Below are 18,962 nucleotides of genomic sequence, written 5' to 3'. Positions count from 1 at the left end.
CCTATTTCTTTTAAGGTGGGTCTCATAGGGACTGCCTGAGTTGTTGACTCATAGAGCACCGGGGCTCAATGAGGCAGTCCCTATGAGACCTGCCTTAAAAAATAGGCTGGTACGTTATTGGAGATGATTGTATACAAGATAGTTTAAATATTTTCCCCTGAGTAGAGTAGGATTATCTGAAGAAGGGTTAGTACCCGAAAACGCTAAGGGTATGACAATTATTTTTACTGAAGCTTCCTGGAATGTTATTTGTTGATTTTATCCATTGGTTCTGTGTTTTTATGGATGTCTGTCATGTAAATTACATTTTGGAAGACAGTGGTGGTCTGCAATGTTTTATTTATTTTATAAGGACAATGATATAGAATGCATTTCAGACTGTATGTCTCAGATTTCTGGTCAGATAAGACAAGAATGAAGAACAAATACAGTGAGGTAAGACAGAGCTGCATTTTGCAAGCAACAGTGGTCATAAATGGTTGTCTGATCACTCAGTGCACCACATCCAAGATTAATACATGTACAAATAACTGTATTTTGGTTTGTTAGTAGTGTGCGTGATGTTGCAGTTGGTTGTATGCAGAATGCTTTCAGTTCCCTGCTGCAAAGCGGTTTGTGTGGCAAAGAGGGATAAGGAACTCTTACTGTGTTCACAAGGTTCATTGAACTGAATCCAAATCCAAAACTATCTAAAAGTATTTCATGTGTGCTAGCAAACATTCTGTAGTGTTTATTTCATAGATTGCTTTTTTATTTCATCTTATTTTCCTTTTATTTATTTATTTATTTGCTTATTTGGCAGTGTTTGCATGGTATATTGCTTAGTGCAAACAATGGAAATGGAAAAAATGAATGTCAGGTTTGAATGTGCTTGTCTCATTTGTGTGACGCTTAGCCGTGTACAAACCAGGACTAGTGGCCCACACAGGAAGCAGACATAACACCTTCAGTGTAAAGGTCAAAAACAATGCATTGTTGCAATTTTTGCCTTTCTATCATGCAACACTGCTAAGTGAAATTGTGTGGCAGTTAGCAAGGTTCCCCAACACCTGCAGTCATCAAACATCTGCAGACAGGACACAGACAGGCAGTAACTGAAAATGTATACATTCACTTAATTCTGTTGGGCACTGCACAAACATGCTAAGCAGCATTGTACGTCGGTTAACACAGAGAACTTAAGAATGAGTAGAAAATTATGGAACTGTCATGTAACAACCCAAAAGTAAATGTGTCCAGTCATGACATTTATGCCCCCAGTGCATGTCTGCAAACTTAACTCACTTAACAGTTACCTTCCAATTTTCAATACCTATTTCCAAGCTACAAGAGCAAACACCCCTCAAATTAAGGCCAAGTGTCAGATTAACCTTCCAATTTAAAAAAATGTATTTCTGACCTGCTTGGTACTGTTGCTCTCCATTAACATCACACAAACATGACTGGCATTGTTGCTTGGGGTTGCATACTACCAGTAAACACAATAACAGGAATTGGTGGGAAATCATTAGTTGTCATTGCTCTAGTTCAGGTGTTAGACATGTCTGGAATTACAGATGAAGGTGCCCAATTTACGGCAGAGAAGTGGGGCATTTAGGAGTTCAGGATATTTATTGAACTTCTGGTAAAACTTCACAGCCAAAGGCTTCTGTTGGGGGACTATTCTGGCTCCCAGTACAAGTCTGAGTCTTGGGGTAGTTTGGCTCAGGCTGCACCCAGTGTTACTGGCATCCTACATACTGGATAACAGTGTAGACATCACTTTAATGACCTACAGTGGCACAAAAGGGATACCCTCAACTAGTGGTTAACTGAATTTCAAACTGCTGACATCCCACAGCCGTGTAGATACGATAATAAGAGATTATTTGTAATACATAGAAAACTAAATATAAGCAAGACTGGTATGCATAAAGCTCTTCTGTTCTTTTCTGTTCTTTTTGGAGCTAATGCTGAAAAATTATTTAATAGACAGGCTCATGCTGATTGAATGGAGAGACTGAGGGAAGCAAGTGGTATGTATGCAACACAAGAGAATTATTATTGCAGCTTTAAAAGTTAAAGATAGATTTTGGGGGATTCTGTATAGTATTGTAGCAATTTGAGCTTGCATATCCTAATTGTAAAAGCAAGTATGCACGCATTAATCTGTAGCATAAACCAACTTTAGGAGTCAAGTACAAGACTGTAGTCAGAGGTTGTGGGTTCAAGTACCACTGGTAACAACTATACAATAGTGTATTTCTTTAATAATATTACATAAAAGTAAACTCTATACAAGTGTCATAAATGCCCTGCTGTTAACCGTAATTTGTATAATTGGACTAAGCATATGTGAAATATATGCGCATTTCAAGGATTTCTTTCAGCAATCTGCAGTTATAGAGTGTAGTTTTTAGGATGCATACTTAAATGTAGTACTTCTGATAAAATAGTTGTATAATTGCGTTAATGCAGTGTATGTCACCCATGATGGTACTAATTTTCTCTCTCTCTTTTTTTTTCCTCATCCCAACCCTTATTTCTTTATTTTCTACTATGTCTGGTCAAAATGTCTCCATGTCATCCATCTGTACCAAATCCATCAACTCACCCTGCAAACTATCGATCCATAAGCTTAACCAGACTTATTTGCAAGGCTATTGAAAGAAAATCATTATGGACCTTATCTACAAGGACATAAGCGACATTCAAAACTCTTGAACTGACCAGGTTTGGTTTTGTCAGGGGTAGGTGTTGCTTATTAAACCTAGTGTACTTCTTGAGAATGTCACCAAAGTCCTGGATGAGAGAAAAACAGGACATACTGCCTATCTTGATTTAGCCAAGGCCTTTAGACATAATCCCCATTCAGGTATCATAGAGAAACTCTCACATCTGTGGATTAACCCATACATTACTAGATAGGTAGCCAAATGGCTCACCGACAGAATACACACTGTCAAAGTTGGGGAGTCCACCTCCATCAGCAGACCAGTTACCAGTGGGGTACCACAATGTTCTGTGCTGGGCCCTTTACTGTTTGGCAACTATTTCTCTGACGTCCAGACAAAGGTAGATGGCCTGTAGCTTACCAAGTTTGCTGATGACTGTAAAGTGGGTGCAGTCATATAGAGTCTTCCAACTTTGTTAACATATTACAGAAAGGGCTGACACAGACAAATTATTGGTGCCAAACTCATGGACTGAAACTTAACCAAAAAATGCCTCATCGTCCCCTTTAGCAAAGAAGTATCCCCTACTAATTATGATATTGATAGCACCCCTCTAAGCTCAAACTCAGTGGTGTGACACTTGGAAACACAGGTTGATAGTAATCTAAACTTCAATCACCATGTGTCCTTAGTGGTAAGAAAAGCATTCTACATCACACATATCATAAATAAGGGTATCACATCCAAGACCAGGGATGTCATAGCTCTGCTGAACTCTACCCTTATCACACTACTAATTGAGTACAATGCTCCATTCTGCACGGACCTCACCAGACACCTGCAGCAAGTGAAGAGACCACAGAAGTTTCTGACCAAGAGAATCCAGGGCCTCCAAAACATGGCATACATGGAAAGACTGAAAGTCTTGTCAAAGTACCATACAGGCTACTGAGATATGACCTGTGCCTGGCCTATAGAGCAGACTGGGACCATGCCCTCATAGAAATGCTGGACATCTGCAAATCAAATAAGACAAGAATAACTTGCTCCAGGGATCTCATTCTAGCTGTTGACATAGACAGAACATTCTGGAGAGACAGCTCTATCTTCCAACAATTGCCATTCCTCTGGAATAGGCTCCCACCCCATGTGAAGCAGAGCTCCTCAAGACCATATTCAATAGCTACCTTGGCAATTGGATGGCTGTCCATAAAGTCACCCCAGGAGTGGCACCTATGTCCCTCATGGACAGTGGCAGTTGGTGCTGATCACTCTGCTATTAATGACAGTATAACTATAATCAATAAGAGTATTTGGGTTTTTACATGGTTAGGCTTGTAATGGTTATAGAGCAATTAGCCTAGTAACCTCCTGTGAACCTATGAACCTATGCAGGCATACCAACATCTTCTATTTTCTGCAGGGGGACTATTCTGGCTCCCAGTACAAATCTGAGGCTTGGGGTAGTTTGGCTCAGGCTGTACCCAGTGTCACTGGCATCCCACACACTGGATAACAGTGTAGACATCACTTTAATGACCTACAGAGGCACTAAAGAGATACTCACAACTGCGGGTTAACTGAATTTCAAACTGCTGACATCCCACAGCTGTGTAGATATGATAACAAGAGAGTATTTGTAATACATAGAAAACAAAATATAAGCAAGACTTTTATGCATAATGCTCTTCTGTTCCTTTCTGTTCTTTCTGGAGCTAATGCTGAAAAAGAATTTAATAGACAGGCTAATGCTGACTGAATGGAGAGACTGAGGGAAGCAAGTGGTATGTATGCAACACAAGATAATTATTATTGCAGCTTTAAAAGTTAAAGATAGATTTTTGGGGATTTTTTTATAGCATTGTAGCAAATTGAGCATGCATATCCTAACTGTAAAAGCAAGTATGCATGCATTAGTCTGTAGCACAAACCAACTTTAGGAGTCAAGTGCAAGACTGTAGTCAGAGATTGTGGGTTCAAATACCATGGGTAACAACTATACAATACTGTATTTCTTTAATAATATTACATAAAAGTAAACTCTATACAAGTGGCATAAATGCCCTGCTGTTAACCATAATTTGTATAACTGGACTAAGCATATGTGTAATATATACACATTTGAAGGATTACTTTCAGCAATCTGCAGTTATAGAGTGTAGTTGTTAGGATGCATACATAAATGTAGTACTTCAGATAAAATGGTTGTTTAATTGCGTTAATGCATTGTATGTCACGTATGATGGTAGTAATTTTCTCTCTCTTTTTGTTTTTCTCTCATCCCAGCCCTTATTTCTTTATTTTCTACTATGGGTTGTCAAAGTCTCTCCACGTTATCCATCTGTATCAAATCACTAAATGCTTCACAGCATAGAGAGGTAAGCCATCCTCAGTAGATCAGCCAGCCCCTGCTCCACCGGCTCCAGCACAGATACCCAGCATGTCTGGGACCCAACCTGGTAACACTGCCTCAGCTGCCCCTGCACTACCTGCATCATCAGGTAGTAGTGCTCCACAGATGGTGCTGGGGTACACTTCAAGAGCAGAAGCAGTGGTGAAGGTGAGGATTTCATCACCTGCCAAGAGATGCCAGGATTGGTGTGTAAAGTTGTGCACCCTACCATTGGTGTACACCTATGCTGGGTGGAGAAGCTTCTCTCCCTCATGGTACATATGAGAAGACAACATCAAGCATTCCAGCTGCCAGTGGAGTAAGGGGACAGTGATGGCAGTCCAGTAGATGAGGACTAGAGTCTTACTGTCTGCATGTTTGATGGGCATGAGCCTGTGTTGTCCCCTCCCTCACCCCACTCATGGTGTCCCCCAAACTTTTGTGTACCTCACCATTCCTGTCCCTTGTCTTGTTTGTTTGCATTTGCTTCCTTACCTGACCCAGAAATACCTACATACCTACACTCAGTGTTCCTCTCTTACTGAATTAAAAAAAAAATGGGCACCTGTCCCACAAAAAATATTATTCCATATACAGCTATCCATTTCACACGTGTCTTCTTGACACACTTGATTTGGTTCAGTTGGCTATACAACATGATTATGTTGTTGTCACCCCTCTTCCTGGAGGTGACTGTCCAAATTCAGCTAACATTCTGCACATATTTTCAGTTTTCACTGTTGAAGAAATGGACAGCTATGGTTCTTTCCTACCTGCTTCCTGCACATTCCTGTATTGCTTTCCCCTTTTCTTATTTCCCCTGTTTTCTCCCCATTACACCACTTTCCTATCTACCCCATTTAACACCTATAATCTGGTCAAAAAACAGAATCACACACAACAAACATAAGTACCATACAAAGCAATGGATGTCTTCACTTTTTGGCCTCTGTGTTTGAGTGGTGAGCGGCTCTACAATGCTACAGTTACCTCCATGCAATGCCACTTAACACCAGTGTACTATGCCAACACACAGCAACACATGTGCTATAAAGAATTAGTGTCATTGCATAATCATGGATATGAACCCAGTATCATCCGGGCTCAAAAAGAAATGTGTCAATGCATTTACTCCTCCTGCCACAGGGTCAGCTAAGCAACAGGTGTGTTTCATATAATCAATAGTAACTCTCAGAATTTTAACAATGAGGCTCATGTTTGCACACTGCTTAACTATGCACAAACAGGGAAAGTAATGGAAATGCATACTTCGCATGTACAAATACTTTGCCAACCATCATGCCAACCTGCTGCTCACTGCTGCGGTATGCAAAGTCACTATTAGCATGCATTACTGCTGTTTATTGTCCATTTACTCTTCATGCCATGAAATTACATTTGTAAATATAACAAACTGAAGGCCACATCTAACAATATGTCCAAGTCTACAACTAGCAATGCCTCATTCTCTTTCTCCCCAGTTCCTACAGCCACTATAAATAACTACTACTGAAACTAAAACCTACTACACTTTCCATAGATAACTTACCTAGTGAGTACCTCAAACTTGCAGCTGAATCTATAGTCTTCCCAGTATCAATGCTTATAAATAGATCCATTCTCAAAAACAAGGTCCCTCAACTTTGGAAAATTTCCCATGTAATCCCACCTCATAAAGGGGGACCTTCCACAAAACTGACAAAATATCGGCCAATGGCTATTTTTTCACCTCTTTCTAAGCTACTCAAAAGGTGTATTCATCTCCAGGTAATGACATTCTTACTAACAAATAACCTTCTCACAAACACTCAGCATGGAGTTCACCAATCGCATAGTACCACTACAGCTCTCTTATCCTTCACTAATACCATAAACCATCACAGGAATAACAACAACTTTGTATCTGCCATCTTTCTAGACCTACCAAAAGCTTTTGATATGGTCTCCCATTCCAAACTAATAGATTTAATAACTGAACTATCTTTCTCACCATCTGCCACAGCATGGTTTCATAACTATTTATATGGCCATCAGCAATCTGTTCTATGGCAGAGTGACCTATCTCCACACCTTCCTTTATCCATTGGTGTCCCACAAGGATCTATCTTGGGCCCTGTCCTTTTCTCCCTCTTTACAATAATTTACACACAGCTACTCCACATAGTTCTACAATACACTATGCAGATGATTCAACATGTATCTGTCCTGCCACTTCTCTATCAACTCTTCATTCTCAAACACAGGAATCTTTCACTTCTGTTGAAACATGGTTAGCCAATGCCCATCTAATCCTGAACCCAAACAAAACTAAATTATTACTCTTCCAACCTAACAAGACATCTATCTCATGCCCAACATTTAACATAATAGCCAAAGACAATACTGTGATCTTCCTGATAACCCATACAAAGCTTCTTGGAGTAGAAATAGACTATGCTCTAAAATTTGACTTGCATGTCTCCCTAACTATAAAAAAGTCTATAAGAAATTGGAAGTCTTTATAGGCACAAAAAGTTCCTGACCAAAATGGCCAAAATTACATAAGCACAAAGCCATCTGGTGTCCACTCTACTATATGCCTTTCCAATTTTAACTAATCTTAGGAAAACTGACTTATCTAAGCTAAAAGCATTTTATAATAAAATTGCTAAGTTTGCATCTGACTGCCCATATGGAATACATCATTGTACAGCTTTAAGGGTACTAGACTGGCTTGAGCTTCCCAACATTATTCTTTACAACCAACTCTCTCTAACTCACAAAATTGTAACACAAACAACTAGAACCCATGCACTACAAAATCTCATCCTTCCTTACAGTTCAAGCAGACCACTTCGCTCTAACAAGAACTTACTGTCTCCAAAGCCAACAACACTGCAGGAGAATCTTTATTTTCCAGTTATATATCTCATATATGGAACTTCCTTCCTAACTCCATGCTCTCAATCTCATCCACTAACCACTTTAAGCAATCACTTAAAGTTTATCTAAAAAATAAGTGGCTACGTTCCTATACTAACTCCTCATGAGTGCTCTGATACATCACAGTACACCAAAAACATATCCAACATCTCCCCCGGTGTTTAATCCTTTGTTCCTACAGACCTGTAAAAATGTTTGTTCTGAAGGAGTCTTGTTGAGATGTAAGCATTGAATAAAGCTTTTTATACGCTAAAGTATTCCACTTTTCAGACTTCAATGACCATCAGTACCATTGTTTGCAGTTTTTTCATGTTTTTTTTGGCTTTGGTTTCACATTTCATTAATTTTAATCCTACCAACCTGTCTTAACCTTATATCTTGATATAATTCATACCTACAAATAGTACTAGCTATGTTCAAAGTGTAGGTTTTATTGTCAAGATGTAACAAATTTGTATGTTCTTATGTATACTACATTTTGTTTACTTTATACTTTATTGATTATTGTAATGTGTGCATGAAATTTTATTGTTACTCGTGGAGCTTTTCTCCCCAGGCCTCTGCTGAAAAAGGACCTGTGTCCAGTCAGACTTTCCCTGGTAAACAAATGTTAAATAAATAAATAAATAAGCAAAATGTCACATATTTACAATGCAGCCATGTGTTACCTCCCCTCATGAACTACAACCCTGGTCTCTCAGTACTTGTTCACAAATATATCAACTACACTACATAAAGTAATAACAACTGTTGCATGATATGCAATGCACATTAATATGGCAACATGCAGAACTAGAACTATCTTCACAGTTGAGCATGCCTACACATCCATCAACTGATCCTGCAAACTATCGATCCATAAGCCTAACGAGCCTTATTTGCAAGGTAATGGAAAAGATCATCATGAACCTTATCTACAAGGACATAGATGACCTTCAAAACTCATGAGCTGACCAAGTTTGTTTTTTTTTCAGGGGTAGATGTTGCTTATTAAACCTAGTGTACTTCCTTGAGAATGTCACCAAAGTCCTGGATGAGAGAAAAACAGGACACCAAATGCGTGATAAGAGATCTTAGGACCCAGGTGGACAGTAGTCTCTCCTGTGATAGTCCCATTGCCACAGTAGTCAGGAAGTCCTTCTACATGGCACACCTCATCATAAAAGAGTTCTCATCCAGGAAAAAAGAGGTCATTGTTCCCCTTTACTCGACACTCATTAGACCCATTATAAAGTACAACGCCCTATTTTGGAATATACCTTACAAGATATCTGCAGCAGTTTCAAAGGCCACAGAAGTACCTCACAAAGAGGATTATTGGCCTCAAACAAATGCCCTACACTGACCGCCTCAAAAAACTCCAGCTTTACTACGTAGCATATCGCCTACTCTGAGGTGATCTCTGCCTAACATATAAAGCTATGTCAAACGCAGAGCTGTTGGACATGCTACACCTAAAGAAATCCCAATTCCTCCGAGCTACATGCTCTAGGGACCTAAACCTTGTCACCACAATAAACAGGACATGCTGGAGGGATAGATTCCTGTCCCAGAGACTTCCCATACTCTGGAACAGGCTATGTCAAGCAAAGTCTTTCATTAGCACTCTTCAAGAAAAATCTTGATGAGTGGATGGGAAATAGGAAATACACCCCGGGGATCACTTCTGTGTCTCTGCTCAACAGTGGCACAGGAAAATAACTTTCTTGGGTGGCGTAATCCAGGGAACCTCGCTGGCTAGGCTTATGTAGGCCCTTGGGCCGATAGTCTAGTACCTACCTATAAACCTATGAACCTATGAACCTATGAACATACTGCCTATCTTGATTTAGCCAAGGCCTTTGACATAATCCCCATTCATGTATCATAGAGAAATGCTCCCATCTGTGGATTAACCGTATATTACTAGACAGGTAGCCAAATGGCTCACCGACAGAATACACACTGTCAAAGTTGGGGAGTCCACCTCCACCAGTAGACCAGTTACCAGTGAAGTACCACAAAGTTCTGTGCGGGGCCCTCTACTGTTTGGCAACTATTTCTCTGATGTCCAGGAAACATAAACAGCCTGTGGATTACTGAGTTTGTTGAAGACTGTAAAGTGGGTGCAATCATATAGAGTCTTCCAACTATGTTAACATATTACAGAAAGGGCTGACACAGACAAATGATTGGTGCCAAACTCATGGACTGAAACTTAACCCAAAAAATGCCTCATTGTCCTTGTTGGCAAAGAGGTAGCCCCTACTAATTATGATATAGATAGCACCCCTCTAAGCTCAAACTCAGTGGTGTGACACTTGGAAACACAGGTTGATAGTAATCTAAACTTCGATCACCATGTGTCCATGGTGGTAAGAAAAGCATTCTGCATTGCGCACATCATAAATAAGGACATCACATCTAAGACCAGGGATGTCATAGCTCCACTGAACTCTACCCTTATCAGACTAAAAATTGAGTACAATGCTCCATTCTGTATGGACCTCACCAGACACCTGCAGCAAGTGAAGAGAACACAGAAGTTTCTGACCAAGATAATCCAGGGTTTCCAAAACATGGCATACTTGGAAAGACTGAAAGCCTTGTTACTGTACTCAGTATCATACATGCTACTGAAAGATGACCTGTGCCTGGCCTACAGAGCAGTCTGGGACCCTGCCCTCATGGAAATGCTGAACATCTGCAAATCAAATGGGACAAGAATAACTTTCTCCAGGGATCTCATCCTAGCTTTTGACATAAACAGAACATTCTGGAGTGACAGATATATCTCCGAGCAATTTCAGTTCCTCTGGAATAGGATCCCACCCCATGTGAAGCAGAGCTCCTCATGACCCTACTCAAGAGCAACCTTGGCAACTGGATGGCTGACTATAAATTTGCTCACAAGGGTGGCACCTATGTCCCTCATGGACAGTGGCAGTTGGTGCTGATCACTCTGTTATCAATGACAGTCTAACTATGATCAATAAGATTATTTGGGTTTTTACATGGCTAGGCTGTAAAGGTCATAGGGCCATTAGCCTAGTGATCTCTGGTGAACCTATGAACCTATGCAGACATCCCAACATCTTCTCTCCAACATCCACTGCTGATGGCATCCACTATAAGTTGTCTTGCAGCCTTGTAAAAGTTAGACTTCTGCTGTGGCATTTGTAAAAAGTACTGTGTTCTGCACTCTGTGTACTTAGATAGGTATGGGGCTCTGTTCTCACTTCAGTCAACTGTAGGTGTGGGTGTGGGAGTATATGTGTGTGCTCTGTCTAGCCAGAAGAACATAAGTGTGTATCCTACAGTTACCACTCCAATCCCATGGATTGACAGTATTTTGACAGTTGCACATGCCTACACATCTATTTCATGCAGGTCACCCAACATCTTCTCTCCAACATCCTATCCACTATAAGTTGTCCTGCAGCCTTGTAAAACTTATACTTATGCTCTGATACTTGCATAACATACTGAGCTCTGTAATCTGTGTACTTAGGTAGGGGGTTCTGTCTCACTGCAGTCTACTAGTGTGTGTGTGTGTGTGTGTGTGTGTGTGTGTGTGTGTGTGTGTGTGTGTGTGTGTGTGTGTGTGTGTGTGTGTGTGAATGTTTGTGCACTTGCTTGACATTAGAGAGAGCCTTAAACACCAGCATGTGGGACACTGTTATTCCGATTTTCTCCTCACTAGACACTGCTGATGTCATCAGCAATATCTGATTTGTGGATGTACACTATTCCCACCAGGTCAGGGTCAGAGACTCACCTGGATGCATCAGCAATATCTGATTTGTGGATGTGCACTATTCCCACCAGGTCAGGGTCAGAGACTCACCTGAAGGTCAAGCAGAAGTCACCTCATCCTATATGATACAGATTACGGTGACATTGCTTTCAGTCTATCCACATACGTCATGGCATTGTTTGTAGGCCCTGTGTTTTCTTGTTGAGAAACCCCAGTGGTGTCCAGCTGCTGCATGTGTCTGATGAGGTACATGCAAAAGGGAGCATTATACTCTATTAGTGTTCTGATGAGATTTGATCTGAATATGATAGCTTGACTTATGATGTGCACTACATAGGCTTTCAATACCAGTATGGACACTTGGTGGTTGAAATTCTGAGTTTCTGCTTTGCGGGAGTGTTGTTAATGATGTATTTAGCAGAGAATTCCTCTTAGCAAAAGGACAAAATAAAGACCCATTTTTGTATTTATTTGTAGAAAGTGTGACTTTGTAACCAATCATTTATCTGTGTTAGCCCCTCTTGTAGTATTTTATCATCATTGGTGGACTCAGTGATTGCACCCAATATGCAAGAATCAGCAAATGTGGTAAGCCAAAGGCTGTATACTTTAGCATAAACTGTTGAAAAATAAATTCCCAAGAGTAAAGGGCCAAGCACAGATCTCTGGGGTACACCAATGATGACAGCTCTACTGGTACAGGTTGATTTACCAACTTTCATAATATGTGTTCTGTCCATGAGCCAATTGGTTACCTATCTAGTGACATAAGGATTAATCCCCAGCTGGGAGATTTTCTCAATGATACCTGCATTGGGGATGGTGTCCAAACCCTAGGCCAAAACAAGATAGGCAGTATGCACTGTCTTCCCTTCATCCAGGCCTATCACAAGAAACCAATGCACTGTGACAACATCACAGATTGCCTATAGTGTGACTCAGCAAATACGCCTTCCTGACACAGTTGAAGACACACTTCCACACACCCTCCACATAGATTATGTTCCTGTACAAGAATGTACATCAACATGCATCCATCTGAGTTGGGGGTCGACAACACCCAATTCATGCATGTATAGACATATCCCAACTCTCCTCAACTGTGAGATAGGCCAACATGTCATCAGGGACCTTTTCTAAATAGACACTACTAATATCCCAGCTGTGTGCAACAGACCTGTGTGAGTTGTTAATGCTACAGCCATGTATGTTACATCTGTTAGATGTCCTCAAAGAGATCATCAATGGCATGCATGATGACAACACTTATCATCCATCTGAACTTGACAAGCCCAAGGCAATTGACACAAATCCAGACTGAGGAATTCACTCAACACTGTCAGGTGTGGCCATAAACACAGATATCACCAAGTTGGTAGACCACTGTATCACATCTGTGGCATCTAAATATGTTGAGATTTGTGATGTGGCCTATATCTCAGGTCCAGTGATCAGGTCCATACATCAGGGCTGTCTGCCAGGCCCTTTTCTGTCCATTATTTAAGTCTGAGATATCATGAATGACATACACATCCTGTGCCCAAACAGCTGTCTGAAGGACTACAGATTGTGGGCAATCACTGAGTCCAATTGTAATATTAGTATAATACAGACAGTATCGACACATACCAAAGATTGCTGCCACAGGCATAACAATACCTGCAATGAAACAAATACATGGAGGGATTTGTTACATCATGAAAACAAACCATACCTCTCAATTGTACAGATTTCCACAGGATGTCCAGATTTTTGCCTTATATGTTTGGTCCGTTTTGCATAAAATTATGTCTGTCTGGCAAATTAGTGACAAATCATTAAAGACTGAAGTTAGAAAATAATGACAGAAATTTAAGTTTTAGACTTCATACCCTTCAGAACATTCATGCTAATGCAAAACCTGTTATTCTATCAACTTTCTAACTTTGTAAGATAAATATTTCCAAACTGTCCCTATTTGTACAACTTTTTTATGGCTTTGTCCAGATTCCTTACTCTAAGCGGTTGAGAAGTATGAAACAAACATGCAACCCAAGGATAGTGTAGACATCATACCCTATAATCAGGTCAATAGGTATGTGACCTGTGTCCTGGAGTAGATGGTATGTGGAACATCCACCAACATGTGGCCACAGTGCTGACTACTCCCTTGTATGTAACACAACTACTGAGTATGTGAAGGACATCCACATCACAGGCAATAAAACCTCCATAATTTACAGCCTTCTTCAGACCAATAACTGAGTACAATGCACCCTTCTTCATGTATCTCCCTGCACATCTTCCAGTGATGTGTAACTGAAGTGTACCACCTTTGCCACAGTGACCTGTCACAGATCTTATTGGCCATACCTAGGTATTCTTTTTGTTGCATAAACGTTATTGTCTGATGGTGCAGAATCCCCATCAAGTTGTTACACCAGATACATGTGTGATACCTGTTTCGGTGATGCACACAGTACATACGTAGCTGTCTGACAACATTAATGGCAGGGGTAACATTCCTGATGGTATGGATTGTGCCATGTGCCAGAGGCATGGAATTACTGGTGGCATTATTCTGATATCTATTATTGAGGTTCTCAGACTTTTATGCAGACCAGTGTGCCAGGTAATTCCCTAATAACATAAGTTTGTGCTGTTTTATGGAGCTTGATTTGGAATTTAGTAGCAAAACATGACTGGGTAAGGTGTTGCAAATATATAGGGTTACAGATCTAATGTTTTTATAGTATTTTCAATGTTTTCAATGTTTTTACATTTCGAAGTTTTGTATGTCATGCTTTTGAACTTACGATATAGTGAAATGTTGACTTTGCCATCTCTATATTTAGTATATCGACATTACGGTTGTTTGATTATATAAAGTAGGTAGATCCATGTGTGTGTGTGTGTGTGTGTGTGTGTGTGTGTGTGTGTGTGTGTATAAATATATATATATATATATATATATATATATATATATACAGGTTCGGATCTAGGATGTTTGCTCGAATAAGCAAACGTCTGAATCCATAACAACCGAACACACTTTAACGAAAGCGCTTTTATCGAAAAAAACACTACATTAACATTTTAGCAGGGGGGCTTCACCCCCCAACATCCCCCATTTGGGGGGCTGTGCCCCCCACACCTCCCTACTTTAATATTCTCCTTCCGAGACTGCACTACAGTGGGAAAAAGGGAATTTTCCCTTACCTGCACCATAGTACAGCCTCGACAACAGGCATACTTATGCGAAAGTGCTTCTTCGGTGAAAAGCACTTTCACGTAAGTATGCCTGGCCATTTGGGTTTTGGACATTTGCTTATTTGAACAAATGTCCGGAACCCATTGGTTCATAGGTTCATAGGTGTGTACTGACTAATGGCCCTGGGGCCTTTACAAGCCTAGCCATAGGATTGCCCTGGCATAGTGCCACCTGACCTTAGTTCCCAGTGCCTCTGTCGAGTAGAGCCACTGGTGTCATCCCCAGGGTGCATTTTCTTTTTCCCATCCACTCATCAAGATTTCTCTTGAAGAGGGTCAGCGAGGTGTTCTGCTTGACATGTATGGGAAGTCTGTTCCATAGCATGGGCAGTCTCTGTGTTATGAACCTGTCCCTCCAGCATATCCTGTTAATTGTGGTAATGAGTTTGAGGTCTCTGGAGCGTGTGGTGTGGAGGGATTGAGATTTCTTTAAATGTAGCATTTCTAACAGAGCTGGGTCACACATGACTTTGTAAGTCAAGCACAGATCACCTCTAAGTAGACGATATGAGACAGAGAATTTTGTAGAGTTGGAGGTTTTTGAGACTGTCCATATAGGACAAGTATTTAAGTCCTAGGATCCTCTTTATGGGGTACTTTTGTGGCCTCTCCAGTTGTTGCAGGTGTGTAGTGAGGTACATGCCAAATGGGGCATTGTACTCGATGAATGGCTTAATGAGGGAAGAGTATAGGGAGACAATGACCACTTTCTTCCTGGATGCAAAACCCTTAGTAATAAGATGTGCCACACAGAAGGGCTTTCTGACCACAGTGGTAATGTGGTGATCAAAAGAGAGGTTGCTGTCAACCTGTGTTCCCAGATCTCTTATAACGTCTTCTGTGTTCAGTGGACTACAATCAATGTAGTAATTCATGGGAACCAGGTTTTTCCCAAAGGGGATGATGACATATTTTTTGGTGTTGAGCTTAAGGCCATGGTTCTGACACCAGTCATTGGTCACAGTGAGGCCATTCTGTAGGATGTCAACATCACTTGGGGATTTAATAATAGCTCCCAACTTGCAATCGTCTGCAAATTTTGTCAGCCAGAGTCCCTTCGTGTTGGCCTGGACTTCAGAGAAGTAGATATTAAACAGGAAAGGACCCAGGAGTGACCCCTATGGGACTCCAAAAGTGACTAATCAGCAGTCTGACTTGGAGTCAGCTACTTTCACACTGTGAGTTCTGTCTGTGAACCAGTTTGCAACCCACCTAGTGATATAGGGGTTGATGCCAAGCTTAGTGAGTTTTTCTATGATTCCTGAGTGGGGAATGGTAACAAAAGCTTTGGCCAGATCAAGGCAGGCTGTATGAACCACCCTGCCTTCATCTACAGCTCTGGTGACTGACTCAAAGAAGTCAACCAAGTTGAGCAGGCATGATCTACCCTTCACAAAACCAAACTATGTGGGATCCAGAGTTTGGAGATTCCCTATATCCTTGTTTACTCTGTAGTTCATGTAGAAAGCAACCAGGGATATTGCCAGGTCTCATAGAAGCTGTATTCTTGGTCTTGGACAGTGCTGTTTTAACCTGTGCAGCAGTAATACTGGGTGCCTGCCAATCTATTGGAATTCTGATTGGTCCTTTGTGGGGAAGAGGGGGGTAAAGTTGGCACTGAATCTGTCAGCCAGTATACTGGCAATATTTGTTGGCTTGGTAGAGGAGGTACCATTGTGCAGTAGCTCAAAGCAAATCTGGGTATTGTCGTAGATATATATATATATATATATATATATATATGTATATATACAGTATACACATACATACACAAACACACATACATACATACATGGCTCTACCTCGACCCATTGAAATTATATTTTATTGAAAGGTAATTTGGCGAGCTGAATTTCGTGAAAGTGCATTTTTGCCAAAATGCACTGTCTTGAAAAGGCAACTCAGCGAATAGCAATGGGGGCTGTTGCTTAGATCGCAGTACAGTGGGGATAAGGGTATATTCCCTTTTCCCCACTGTAGTGTAATCTTGGAGTGAGAATATAAAAGTAGGGGGGTGGGGGTGCAGGGGGGGCTTGCCCCCCTTCATATGTATGGTTAGTGTTGTGTTTTTTTTATTTTGTTTGTTATTTTTTTTTTTCGGTTAAGTTGTTTTATGCAAAAGTGCATTTCGGTAAATGCATTTTCATGAAAAACAGCTCATGTTATTATGTTTCAGTAAAATGTAATTTTGATCGGTCAAAGTAAAGCCACATACATATATATTTCTCACCAATCAAACTGAAGATACATCAGATCTCACTCAATCAGCAACTTCAAATTTATAATTTTTAATGTCAAGCACTAAAAAATGAAAATCACGTGACTGTAGAAGGAAATCAAATGACTGACTTTTCCAGACTGTTGGCAATACCTAAATAAATAAAAGCCTGTCACTACCACAGAATCAAATTTATATGAACAGTAGTGCTGCAACGGAAAGGGGTTTTCATAAAGTAATGTGCAGGTCTTCAAACCCCCTGCTCCACTTTACTCTTCTGTGCTAACCCTAACCTGCCCGTAACCCTAATGTTACACATTACCTGATGAAAACCCCTTTCCTTAGCAACACCAATAAACATCACACTTGGACACACACTAAGACATTACACAAATGCAAAACACTAAAAATATCATCGTACTTGACCCTTATTTTAACCATATCCTGTAACTACTCGTACAAACACCCCAACCCACTTACTTTCACACACATACCCATCGATGATACTGACTTTAGCAGTCTCACATTTGACATACCTAGCATTCAATGTAAAACTGAAAAGTTATATTAGTCAAACAAATGATGTTTGACTGATCTAACTGCAACCCTATATCTATCTATATATACATACATGCATACACATGCCAAGAGGTATATATATTAACACATAAATTTTGTAAATATGATGCTTTTCATCTTACAGTTCGGTACTACTTATGCATATCCAATAAGCTATCCCATGTTCAACATTTAAGTGAACAACAATGTTTTGCTGATTGCTCTTATAAGCAGCTCTTGTAGTTGTTGGTTGAGAATCTTACAGTGAATACTTCTGAAGTCACATGCTTTCACTGCACTAAGTATCCATCTTCTAATGCATGTCAGTTACAGAACAGTGCATCTGTCATGTACCATGTGCTAATGTCAGTTACATATCAGAGCGCGTATCATGTACCATGTGCTAATGGCAGTTACATATCAGTGCGCGTATCATGTACCATGTGCTAATGTCAGTTACATATCAGTGCACGTATCATGTACCATGTGCTAATGTCAGTTACAGAACAGTGCACCTATCATTTACCATGTGCTAATGTCAGTTGCATATCAGTGCGGGTATCATGTACCATGTGCTAATGGCAGGTACATATCAGTGCGCATATCATGTACTATGTGCTAATGTCAGTTACAGAACAGAGCACTTATCATGTACCATGTGCTAATGTCAGTTACATATCAGTGCGCATATCATGTACCATGTGCTAATGTCAGTTACAGAACAGTGTACCTATCATGTACCATGTGCTAATATCAGTTACAGAACAGTGCACCTATCATGTACCATGTGCTAATGTCAGTTACATATCAGTGCACGTATCATGTACCACGTGCTAATGCATGTCAAATACAGTACAGTGCACTTATCATGTACCATGTGCTCTATTTCCTGTATCTGTAAATGTGCTATGTATGATGTTCTGTAAGTAGCTTCACCATGTGGCACAGGTCGCAACTGAAAAAGATTTTGTGACCAACTCAACTGTCTACTTCACAGGCTACCAAACATTAAATCAATAACTTAACAAATTAAATTAAATAGATCTGGTATGTTTGATCAGGTCACTTTTAACAAACCACATCCTGTAAACTGTTACACTGAAACTCAAATCTACTAGCTTGTTTCATATGAGGGCAAGGTTTTTCCCATGCTCCATCTTATAACTAACTGTAATGCCATACAATCTTGGGGTGAGTTGTAATATTTTTATTTTTCAAGCCCATTTGATGGTA

At 40.3% G+C, this 18,962-nt stretch overlaps 1 protein-coding gene across 1 annotated transcript in view; it reads right to left on the bottom strand.

Moving 5' to 3' along the window:
• The window catches only part of LOC122798821 (uncharacterized protein DDB_G0292642-like), a 67,133-nt gene that overhangs the window by 30,391 nt on the left and 17,780 nt on the right, over nt 1–18,962 (bottom strand). The gene's annotated exons all lie outside the window — the stretch shown is intronic.

The sequence above is a fragment of the Protopterus annectens genome, chromosome 3.part1 (assembly GCF_019279795.1).
Source record: "Protopterus annectens isolate FY-2018-M chromosome 3.part1, PAN1.0, whole genome shotgun sequence".
NCBI classification, from domain to species: domain Eukaryota; kingdom Metazoa; phylum Chordata; order Ceratodontiformes; family Protopteridae; genus Protopterus; species Protopterus annectens.
This window is presented reverse-complemented; position numbering and strand designations above follow the sequence as displayed.